This window comes from Myotis nattereri, assembly GCF_964212035.1.
Source record: "Myotis nattereri genome assembly, chromosome: 8".
Taxonomy (NCBI): Eukaryota; Metazoa; Chordata; class Mammalia; order Chiroptera; family Vespertilionidae; genus Myotis; species Myotis nattereri.
The window spans coordinates 70,572,834-70,584,360 of NC_138083.1; the positions used below are offsets into that span (position 1 = coordinate 70,572,834).

Sequence of the window (11,527 nt, forward strand, 5' to 3'; positions counted from 1 at the left end):
TAAGTGGTTCTCACTGGTCTCAGGCTGAAGTATCTACCAGACAAATAAAATCTTTCTCCTGCTAGGACTAGTCTTTACAGGGTAAGTCCTGTGCTTGGTGATGCTAACAGGGTGTCTGCCTCCTGCCTGTCCCCCCGAAGGCCCTCCTCCCAGGTCCTAGCTTAGTGTGGGCTGGGGGATCCACCTCAGTCCCCGAGAAGAAGGAATCCCTGTCCTGTCACCATGTAAACAGCCAATGACAACATTAGCCTGTAGGTGCCGCCTGGGGTACATGTGTGTTTCACAGGGGGTTGGGAATGAGTGCGGCAGGGACCTGAAGGAGGGAGGGGGTCAGCTGTTGGCAGTGGGGAGGAGAGAGGAAGGGAAGCGTGAACCAGGCAAAGGGAACAGCACCTGCAAGTGAGCAGAGGCAGCATCTGGAGGGAAAATGAACTGTGTCTGATCCACTGAGTCAGAGCCGTGGGGCAGGTATCTTGCCCCAGAGAAGATCAAGCCCGAGGCTTGAACCCTGCCTTGAACCTGGCCCAGCCTCTGTGTACCCTCCCTCCTTCCCTCACCTGACCTTCTCGCTGTCTCTTTGCAGAGCCAGGAGTTCCTGCTGAGGACACAGACACCCACCTTTCTGCAGTGCTGGGCAGGGTGGCCAAGGAGGACTGGACTCTGGACCCGGAGCCCTGGGTCCCAGCTCACACCCACGCTGCAGACATTTAAGGAGGCCTCCCATGGTGCCCGTGCTGGGTGATGGAGGTGCCCAGAGGGATAGAATGTGCTGGAAACCCTCCTAGAGCTTTGCCCAGGGGCAGGGAAAGCCCTGATTGCTCCTGTCCCTCATCCTCATCCACTCCCTCACCTTGTCCGTAGGTCACCCCCTCCCTGGGCTTTGTGTGTTTTGGGAGAAGTCACCAAACCAGAGTATTAATATGAAATCCCAGTCCCTTTCTTGTTCCTCCTCTCCTGCTTTAACTTAACCTCTGGCTGCTGGGCTGACAGCTCCCTGGGTGGGCCAGCCGTGAGGGAGACGCTCTCAGATGGTCTTGACCCAGCACACACTCTGTCCCCTGCTTACAGGTGTTCTGGATGACAGTAGAGGAAATGGACATGCTCTGTTTGAGTATCCCCGAATGCAGTGCTCCTGTCTCCTCCCACCTGTCCAGCTAGCTTCCCTTCCGGACCAACGGAAGAGGAGGAGACGGGAGGCACTGGAGCCTTTGGCTAGGAAGCTACTGACCAGGTGGCCAGGGAGTGGGGCTGGGGAGTTAGGATGGCCCCTGTGTTTGGGTGTGTCTGAGCCTGAGGCTGGCATTGAACTTAGCGTTTCAAGTGTGCTCAGGGTGCGGAGGTCACCGTGCCAGAGCCTGGGCTGGCGAGATAAAGCTGCTGTGATGCCCGGTGAGTTGGTTTGGCCGCTTCCCCCACCAGGGCCCGCAGCAGGCTCAGGGGACATTGCACATGGAAGCTCTTGGAAGCCCAGACAGATTCCCCTGGGCCAGACGTTCAGGCAGGTGCTGAAGACAGGCTGCTTGTCAGCAAGCGTTTCCCAGGGAGAGGACCGGGTCCAAGGCTCCCACCCGGTGCGTCTGTGTGATGACGAGCCCCCGGCTTGCGTGGCAGAGAGGTTTGCATGCAGCTCATCACTGATGTTTGGCACCACCTGGGTCTCGGGCCTGTGCTGGCTGCGGTGGGTAGAAGCTGAGGGCTGGCAGAAGCTGCCCCTGGGCGGATGGAGTGAACGTTCCCGGCCCCCAGGCGGGAAGGACGGGACAGTGACGTCCAGGCAGAGCTGACCGGCTGCTGCTCTCCTTCCCTCTGTTCCTGTGGACCCGGGGGCCGTGGAATGGTGGCCCGGCCTCCCTAGGCCAGCTCTGCGGCCTGAAGTGCCTTCTGATGGGTGTGCTTTCCCTTCCCCCTCAATACTTGGGACCTCTGTCCAGCTTCACACTTGCCGTTCAGCCCTGCGGGGGCCTCGCCGTGTGGCTGGGTCATGGACTGCATTTCTGTGGAGAGAAGCCTGCGGATTCGCCATCCTCCACTGGCCAGGGCCCGTGGCTCTGCCTCTGTGTTTGGGCTTTTCTGGACTCCTAGGGAATCAGGGGCAGGTTGGGCACTGCTGAGGGCTGCCAGGCTCCAGGCCTGGGCTCTGGGTCGTTGTCCAGGTTTCTTGGTCTGGCCCAGGCTGTCAGCTTCCAGGCCTGGTTTGGGGGCTGGTGTTTGGGGCAAGGGTTCAGGATGCTGCAATCTGTGCGATAATAAATCTGCATCTGCTCACAGGCTCCGGCGGGGCTGCGGCGTCTGCTTGTGGGCCCGGGATGCGGGACTGGTGGAGGGAGTGTGAGAGGCTGGGGGCCCTGGGCCATCCTGGTCTGGGCTCCATCTCTGTCTTACAGTTCCCATAATACCTTGCGAGGGGCAGCTCAGGGACCACAGACTTTGCTGGGCAGACCCTGAATCTCTAAAGCTGAGTTCCAGAAGCTTCCCTGAGCAGCATATGGTAGAAGAAAGAGCCCACCTTTGAGGTCAGGTCTTCCGGGGCTCCAGTCTCACCTACCTATTTTACTTCTCTGAGCCTCAGTTTCCTTATCTATAAAATGGGGAAGGCGCCCAGCCGGAGCGGCTCAGTTGATTGAGCTTCGTCCTGTGCATGGAAAGGTAACCTGTTTGATTCTTGGTCAGGGCATATACCTGGGTGTCTGTCTCTCTCTCTCTCTCTCTCTCTCTCTCTCTCTCTCTCTCCCTCTCTCTAAGTGTGTCCTCGGGTAAATGGGGAAAGGTAATAGAACCAGGTAGCTCCTGGGGTGGTGGTAAGGATTACATTAAACGCTGAAGCTTATGGGGGCCCAGCTATAGAAAGCAGTTGAGAATGGAGATTGGTGTCATCACTACTGTTGCACGACAGTGCTACCATTAGCCCTGGGCGTTTTGATCGAAGACCTGGGAAGCCCCAAAGGGGTGGAGATGATTCAGACCCCAGTGAGAAGGCCACAGGATGTCTCAGAGGGGGGCCCAGGGGCCATCTTCAGAGTCTCCAGAGGCGCAGAGAGACTTGCCCCAGGTGGCACAGCAAGTCAGTGGCAGGAAAGCAGTTGTCTTGACCTGTTTGTGAATCAACACTTTCCATTAAGTTTCTCCCAAAGACGCAGCCCAGGTGACATGGTTGTCGGAGAGGCCCCTCGCCCGTCAGTGGGCTGGAATTCAGGCGGGTCCAGGAGGGTTTGGTGGCCTGGTTCTCTCCCCGGTGCCCCCGGTGACTCGCTGTGTGTCGGCCATCGCATCCGACCGTGCCTCAGTTTCTGCTGCCAGGGAGGCCGTAGTCCGCGCCCTCACCTGTTCCCTGGCAGGACAGCTGTGAGCATCGAAGGACGTGTATTACGGCGATCAAGACGTTTTCAGAACCCCAGAATGACCTAAAGATCGCCAGAAAGAAGGATGGGCTTGGAGGAGTGGAATGAGGAGAGAGTTCTAATCCCCAGGACTTTGAAAATACAATCAACAAGGAAGGGGTGGGCAGCCAGCCCAGTTGGCTGGTCTGTAGACTGGCTGTGTGTGCGTGAGCGTGTGCGTGTGCGTGTGCGTGTGCGTGTGTGTGTGTGTGTGTGTGTGTAATGGGAGAGAGGGGTTAGGGACAGCAGGATGGGTATATTAAAATCACCTTGGGTGGTTTAAAAGGAGGCTCATTCCTGAGCCCCTATTGGAACCTGGGAGTCAGGTAAGATTGGTCGGAGCCGGGCGCCCCCTGGTGGCCCAGGTGCAGCCTGGTTGGTGTCTATTCCAGTCCAGGCCAATGGCAGCTCCAGGCAGTTTGGTCCTCCGCTCTGACTGGATTCATTTCAGGTGCTTGTGCTGAAGGGAACTAAAAACCACCTTGTGGGCAATGCCCAGGCCCATGATCACTGACCACTGGCTTGGGGTCTCAGCAGGACTCATCCACGAAGAGAAAGGGAGGGGCCCTGGAGCTGTGGGTTCAGATTTGGGATTTGTGGCAAGAAGGGAATTTTCATAATCTCTGATGGAGCCACAGAGGATTGGGCTGTGCTGCAAGAGATGTTTGGCTGCATGTAATAGAAAGCCAGCCAGATTACAACCAGATTACAACCTTAAATGGAAAAAATTAGATGGAGCCTCTAACAAAAAATTATATCTACCCTCTAACATACAATGCAAACAATACCTAAACTGTACAACACAAAACGTGCACATATGCTGAAACTAAAATAGGCTCTTAATGTTTTTTCTTTGTGCAAAATTCTGACTGTGCCTGTGGAGGCTGAACATCTCCCTCCCTCCCGCTCTCTCTGCCCCTGTCTTTTTTTTTTTTTTTAAATTAAATCTTTATTGTTCAGATTATTACATTTGTTCCTCTTTTTCCCCCCATAACTCCCCTCCTCCCAGTTCCCGCCCCACCCTCCGCCCTCACTCCCCACCCACTGTCCTCATCCATAGGTGCACGATTTTTGTCCAGTCTCTTCCCGCATCTCCCACACCCCTTTCCCCCCCAAGAATAGTCAGTCCATTCCCTTTCTATATCCCTGATTCTATTATATTCACCAGTTCATTCTGTTCATCGGATTATTTATTCACTTGATTCTTAGATTCACTTGTTGATAGATGCATATTTGTTGTTCATAATTTGTATCTTTACCTTTTTCTTCCTCTTCCTCTTCTTAAAGGATACCTTTCAGCATTTCATATAATCCTGATTTGGTGGTGATGAACTCCTTTAGCTTTTCCTTAGCTGTGAAGCTCTTTATCTGACCTTCAATTCTGAATGATAGCTTTGCTGGATAAAGTAATCTTGGTTGTAGGTTCTTGGTATTCATCACTTTGAATATTTCTTGCCACTCCCTTCTGGCCTGCAAAGTTTCTGTTGAGAAATCAGCTGACAGTCGTATGGGTATTCCCTTGTAGGTAACTGAGTTTCTTTCTCTTGCTGTTTTTAAGATTCTCTCTTTATCTTTTGCTCTTGGCATTTTAATTATGATGTGTCTTGGTGTGGTCCTCTTTGGATTCCTTTTGTTTGGGGTTCTCCGCGCTTCTTGGACCTGTAAGTCCATTTCTTTCACCAGGTGAGGGAAGTTTTCTGTCATTATTTCTTCAAATAGGTTTTTAATATCTTGCTCTCTCTCATCTTCTGGCACCCCTATAATTCTGATGTTGGTACGCCTGAAGCTGTCCCAGAGGCTCCTTACACTATCCTCGCATTTTTGGATTCTTTTTTCATTTTGCTTTTCCGGTTGGGTGTTTTTTGCTTCCTCGCATTTCAAATCATTGACTTGATTCTTGCGCTCCTCTGTTCTGCTGTCGGGAGTCTGTATAATATTCTTTATTTCAGTCAGTGTATGCTTAATTTCTAGTTGATTCCCCAATATAACATCGAGGGTCTCATTAGTTTTCTTGTAGATCTCATTAAGTTTATCGGCGGCTTCTAAACAGTTCTTGAGAGACCTTAAAAGTGTGGTTCTGAACTCTAGATCTTCCATTGACAATTTTGTCCTGTTTCTTTGTCTCCGCATTTTGTTATGCTTCCTTGGTGCACCCCCTAGTGGTCTTTGTTCGTGGTTTTATAGTTAAATCTTGATTGCTGTAGCTAATTCCAGGGAGGGTTTGACCTCCAGGCCAAGTGGCTATGAGAATCAGCTGTGTCAGCAGTGAGAGAACTTCTGTCCTCTAGGGAGGTGCTAATCTGGCGTTTGCCTGAGGCTATCCGGCAAATGCCTCTGTGCAGGGCTTGGGCGGGGCGGGTCGCACAGGATCAATAGGGTGGGCCGGAGAGAGCAGTGATGGCGGCTCTCAGTCCTGTCCCCAGGGGCTCTGCCTCTCTGAGTCCCAGCAATGGCTGCAAACCTCGGAGAGAAAGCTGCACTCGCTCTGACCGAAGCCAGACAGTCCCGCTTCTCCCGTTTGAGTCTGGGTCCCTAAAGACTCGCCCGTATCTGGAGCTCAGAGTCTGCGACTCCCTCCCGATTGAAAACGCCAACCGCGCCCTCCGCCGCCAGCCCGCTCCGTGCACTCCGCACCTCAGAATTTGACTTCAGCACTGCGCCTCCTCTGAGTGTCCGTATGCGTTTCTCTTTCCTCCTAGTTGTAGGACTTCCATTCAGCCAGCGTTCCAGTGGTTTTGGGTGATGTCCGTTCTGTCTTTTAGTTTCACTTTTGAAGTTGTTGTTCAAAGCAGCAAACTCCGGCGTTAACCTATGCCGCCATCTTGGTTCTCTCCTAAAAATCTCTGCCCCTGTCTTGCTGGCCCACCAAGAGAAGGGAAGCCCCGTATTTGATGGAGTCAGGTGGCTGTGGGTCAGACACTGCTATGTGGTGGCAGAACAGCAGTGTGGTTTGGTGCAGAAGCTAGGAAATCGCGCCGCTGGTTCAAATCCTGTCTCTTTCCATTAACATCTCAAAGCTTCTTGGCTTTCTTTTCCGAGATGATGAATACCGTTGTCTGACCCTAAAGCCCAACTTGGCTCTGAAACCTCTGTTAGGCTCGCTACACTGCGCTGCAGTTCTTAATGATGAGCACGAGGTGGCACCACTGCTCCAAATGTGAGGGAATCTCATGAATTGGCTCTAGAGGCCCGATGCACGAAAATTCGTGCAAGAGTAGGCCTTCCTTCCCCAGGCTGCAGACACTGGCTTCCCTCCAGCCACGGCTTCATCAGGAAGCATGTCCAGAATGATGTTCGGAAGACATCTGGTCTAATTAGCATATTACCCTTTCATTATATATAGACTATTCTCTGATTCACCACAATAACAGCTATTATAAATTAAACCTTTACTACATGCCAGGCCCTGCACTAAGCACTTTTCTTGCATTATTTCATATATTCCTTACAACAGCTCTATGATTTGAAACTGTATTTTACAGATAAGAAGCTAAGAGTCAAAACCAGGTCTGTCTGCTCATCTGTCTGTCTTCAAAGCCCATACTATTTTGTAATTTTTAAATCCTCACCTGAGGATATTTTTCCATTGATTTTTAGAGTGGAAGGGAGGGAGACAGAGAGAAACATGGATGTGAGAGAGATAATTGATTGGTTGCCTCCTGCACACGCCCCTCCCAGGGCCAGAGATTGAGTCTGCAACCAAGGTACATGCTCTTGTCCAGAACTGAACCTGGAACCCTTCAGTCTGCAGGCCGGCACTCTATCCACTGAGCCAAACTGGCCAGGGCAAAGCCCATACTCGTGACAATGTCTTCAGTGGATGGCACAGACTAGAGGCTTGGAGGCTGCGTTTGGCTGGCAAACTTGTTTTGGCCAGCATGGTGCCTTAAAACACATTGGACTTAAAGCTTGGGACTGTGCAGACACTCGCCACTTAACAATAGTCCTCACCTCATTGGTCCAGGAATGAGACCGAAGTTGGAGGGAGAGCCATCTGTCCCTCTTCAGACTGGAAGGGTCTACCTACGGCCAGCATAATGGAAAAGACCCGCCCACATGGACACCACGTATGATTTCAAGACTTAACAAAGAGAAAGCTAAGCGCTACCAGAGAGAGGGAGAAGGCAAGCAACATGCCAGGAAGAGGGGAACAGGGCCGCATTAGATGTTCCAGCAGCCATTGCAGAAGCTAGACGACAGTGAGGCCTCGGCATTCGCAGAGAAAGTGACTTTCAGCCCAGACATCTTCGCTGGTCAAACTATCAGCCGAGTGTGAGGGGAGAACAAACACGCGCAGACCTGCGCATTTCTCTCCCATCCGCCTTCTCGCAGAAAGCTAGCCCCAGCTGTGCTCCAGCACAACAGAGGAGCACACGAGAGAGGAGAAGATGGGACCAGCGAGAAGACCCTTCGGGGGAGAGGAGCAGAGGGATTTGCTCAGTAGCATTGGAAGGAAGTTTCCGGCGACGGTGGTGAGGCTGTGAGAAAGCCGGAAAACTGGGCATCGAGTGTCGGTCCATAGGCAGAGTGAGTGCCTAGTGCTGTGAGATTTGGGGACAAAAGAGGGACACGGGAAAATTACACACGAGAAGAACAAAAACAAAAACTTACTCAAGAGGAAAATATGAAAGAACTCAACTTGGCCCATCAGTAAACATGAGTTTACATAATAATGATGTCAACCCGGAGTATTGATTTAACCACACCTATTATGGAGCTTCGTAGGGAGGACAGGGGAAGAGGAAGCAAAGAGAGAGGTGTATGAGCACTAAATCCTTTTTTTTCCACAAAAAGAAGCGAATAAACTTAAACTGATGTGTCACAAATGAGTGACCTATACCCATATTCCTACCAGGACCACCAGCAGCTGGGGTCTGGAGCAGGCGGCCTCCTATTTACAGGGTCAGCCAAGGTACCAAGGGAGGCCCTGCCCAGAGCCCACCACCTCCCTCCTCCTCTCAGAAGCCTCCTGCAGCGGAGGGGCCGTGGGTGTGCCTGTGTCCAGACCACACGGTGTGCACGCCCAGCTCCGTCCACCTCCCTCTGCCCTGGACGACACCGTAGCCGCCTCTCAGGGGCAGGAAGGCACACCTAGCAGCCTGGAGAACTGGCCGCAAGCCCTTGTGGGCCCTGGGAAACGCAGTGTGGCTCAGAAAGGTGGAGTGCTGCAGGTGGCACGACTCCTCGGCTCCACGGACCCCTAGCCCTGTAGGGAGGGCATCAGACAGGACGGGACCCCCGAAAGGCAGAACCCTGTTTCCTGGCCTAAGGCAGCAACCAAAAGCCCAGCCGAAGTTTCTGCGGCATCTGTGGTTCTCAGCTGGGGTGGTGTTTCCTTCTACAGGTCAGGTGGCAACGTCTGGGGAGATAGATGGTTGTCACTCCTGGGGGACTGGGGTGCTACGGTCACGTAGCACGGAGAGGCCAGTGATGCCATTAAACTTCCTACGACACACAGGATAGCGCCTCCCCGCGCCCTCACGCCTCCCAAACGAATTACCCAGCCCCGCTGCCTGTAATGCCAAGGCTGAGAAACCCGGTGTGTGTGTGTGTGTGTGTGTGTGTGTGTGTGTGTGTGTGTGTGTGAATCTGGAGGCCAACAGACTTGGGGCCAGACTCTGGCTCTGCCACTGACTTGCTCTGGGACCAGTTGTCCCATCTCTGTGCCTCAGATTTCTCATTTGTAAAATGGGGTGAATGGCTTTTATATCAAATGAAACGGACTTGATGTATGAAATGCCCGACACTTAGGCCCTCAGTAGTGTTACAGGTGTTCCCTCGATCAGCGGTTCTCAACCTGTGGGTCGCGACCCCTTTGGCGGTCGAACGGCCCTTTCACAGGGGTTGCCTAAGACCATCCTGCATATCAGATATTTACATGACGATTCGTAACAGTAGCAACATTGCAGTTATGAAGTAGCAACGAAAATAATGTTATGGTTGGGTCACAACGTGAGGAGCTGTATTTAAAGGGCCAGAAGGTTGAGAACCACTGCCTTAGATGGAGGATAAAATAGATGCATAAACAATGTGAACCAAGAAATAGCCGATGAAAAGAGACTTGGGGTGATCACACAATACAATATACAGACGATGTGTTATAGAATTGTACACCTGAAACCCATATAATTTTATTAACCAGTGTCACCTCAGTAAAAAATAAATAGTATATGCATATTTATTTGTTAAATAACCGAGGAATGAGCTTGAGGAGTTGAGTGTGTGGTGAGCTGGTGGAGTCGGACGGCGGCGGACAGCATGTCGTGGTAAGCTGCGTGACACGGCTGACTTTTAAGCTACGCACGTGTAGTGCTGAGGTTTTTAAATTGAAGTCAAGGACCTTGGACTTTAACATTCTTCCTCCCACGTGGGTGCTAATTGCTGTTATAAAACAGCATGAAATGACTGTGTCGGTGCCCCACGGCAGGATTTCACACGGCTGAGCCCGCGGTCCTGCTGCTCTGGGCGCCGCGGGGCCCTGCCCCGCTCTCCCGGCCCCTCCGAGCCCTTGCTGACGCGCAGAGGAATCGTTCAGCTCAGGCGCCATCGGATGCCACCGGCGGCTTCGCCAACAGGACACACCTCACAGTCCAGAGGCGGGATGTCCAGGATCAGGGTGCCACGGGTTTCTGTGAGAGCTCAGGTGGCAGATGGCTGTCTTCTTCGTGTCCTCACAAGGCAGAGAGACAGACAGAGAGACAGACAGAGAGAGAGAAGCTCTCTGGTGTCTCTTCTTATAAGACAGTGGTTCTCAACCTTCCTAATGCCGCGACCCTTTAATACAGTTCTTCATGCTGTGGTGACCCCCAGTTTCATTGTTACCAATTGAACATAGTTAAAGCATAGTGGTGAATCACAAAGCAATATGTAATTATAGATGTGTTTTCTGATGGTCTTAGGCCACCCCTGTGAAAGGGTCGTTCGACCCCCAAAGGGGTCGCAACCCACAGGTTGAGAACCGCTGCCCTAGCCCATCCTGACTAGTACATAACACAAGAAACTTTACCTTCTGGGTAGAGATTAAATAACACGACCATAATCACTGTTCTAAGAACTCTGTGTGTTAACTCATAGTTACAACAACCTTTGAAAAGGAGACTGTTACCCCCCCAAGTTACACACGAGGACACAGAGGGTAAGGAACTTGCCAGAGGTTATACCACACAGTAGGCAGCAGAGTTGATATTCCCTGGGGCAGGCTGCACCCTAAGCCTGCCTCCCTCCCTGCCTCCCTCCCTCCCTTCCTCCCTCCCTTCCTCCCTCCCTCCCTGCCTCCTCACCCCACCTCCCCCCCGCCCCCCAGCCCCTTCTCAATGAAAGGTTGCTCTCCAGCATCTGGTGGGTTTGGGGTTATTAGTTTCAGGCAATTTGGGGAGCAGAGCTAAGTAACAACTGATGTGTTGGGCATTTTTAAAAAATTTGAACCTGTAATAGCATGTCAGATCTTTTCTGCATGTGAGTTCTTTCAAACTTCCTGGTGGGATGTGGAAATTCGTACGGGAGGGATGATGGCTGGGTGATTTTAGGGTTATTCCTGCCTTCCTCCTGGGGCGGACGGCTCGGCCTTTACCCACGCTGTGCCTCCTGTGAGGGTCCCCAGGCCTGTGTGGGGGGAGCTGTGAGATGAGGAATTGAAGCAGGTGCCCTCGATGGGAAGGGCACGTGGTTTTGGTCCCTGGACCAGCTCCGTGGACCGTGGGCGGGCTGCAGGCAGGATCTGAGGGCCCTGCAACGTCAGGGGCACCGTCAGGGCCAGGCAGGAGCATGTGGCCCTGAGGTGTGGCGGGCCCAGGCCACAGCCTGGCCTTGGCAGATTGGGGGTGCCACGGCCACAGTGGTACCTGGTCCTTTACGAGCCTGTGGAACCCAGGGTGGCAGCTTTGGGAGCACAGGGCCCGGGGGGCGGGGGGTGGTGCAGGGTGGGCGGTGCAGGGGGGCCATCTGTGGCAGAGGCCTCAATGCTTTCATGGTGGGTGTGGCACTGGGCCCTCACAGCTCCCTGGGTTGTGGCCATCACCGGCCCCGGATGGCTTAGAAAGGAAGCTGCAGACCCTTCCCAGGGGGAGGCTGCTTTGTGAACACGGGGAACCCGACCTCCCTCAGGCCAGGTGGGGGCTGGTTTCAGGGGCGGAGTCTGTGTTTGCAGGTAG

General features: G+C 52.9%; 1 protein-coding gene across 1 annotated transcript in view; it reads left to right on the plus strand.

Annotated features, from left to right (window-relative positions):
- JPH2 (junctophilin 2) overlaps positions 1 to 2,270 on the plus strand; it is a gene marked incomplete at its 5' end in the record, with an annotated part of 60,871 nt that extends 58,601 nt beyond the window's left edge. The window contains one exon of the mRNA XM_081096463.1: positions 584 to 2,270. The remainder of the gene's footprint in view (positions 1 to 583) is intronic.
- Positions 2,271 to 11,527: the final 9,257 nt, after the last annotated feature.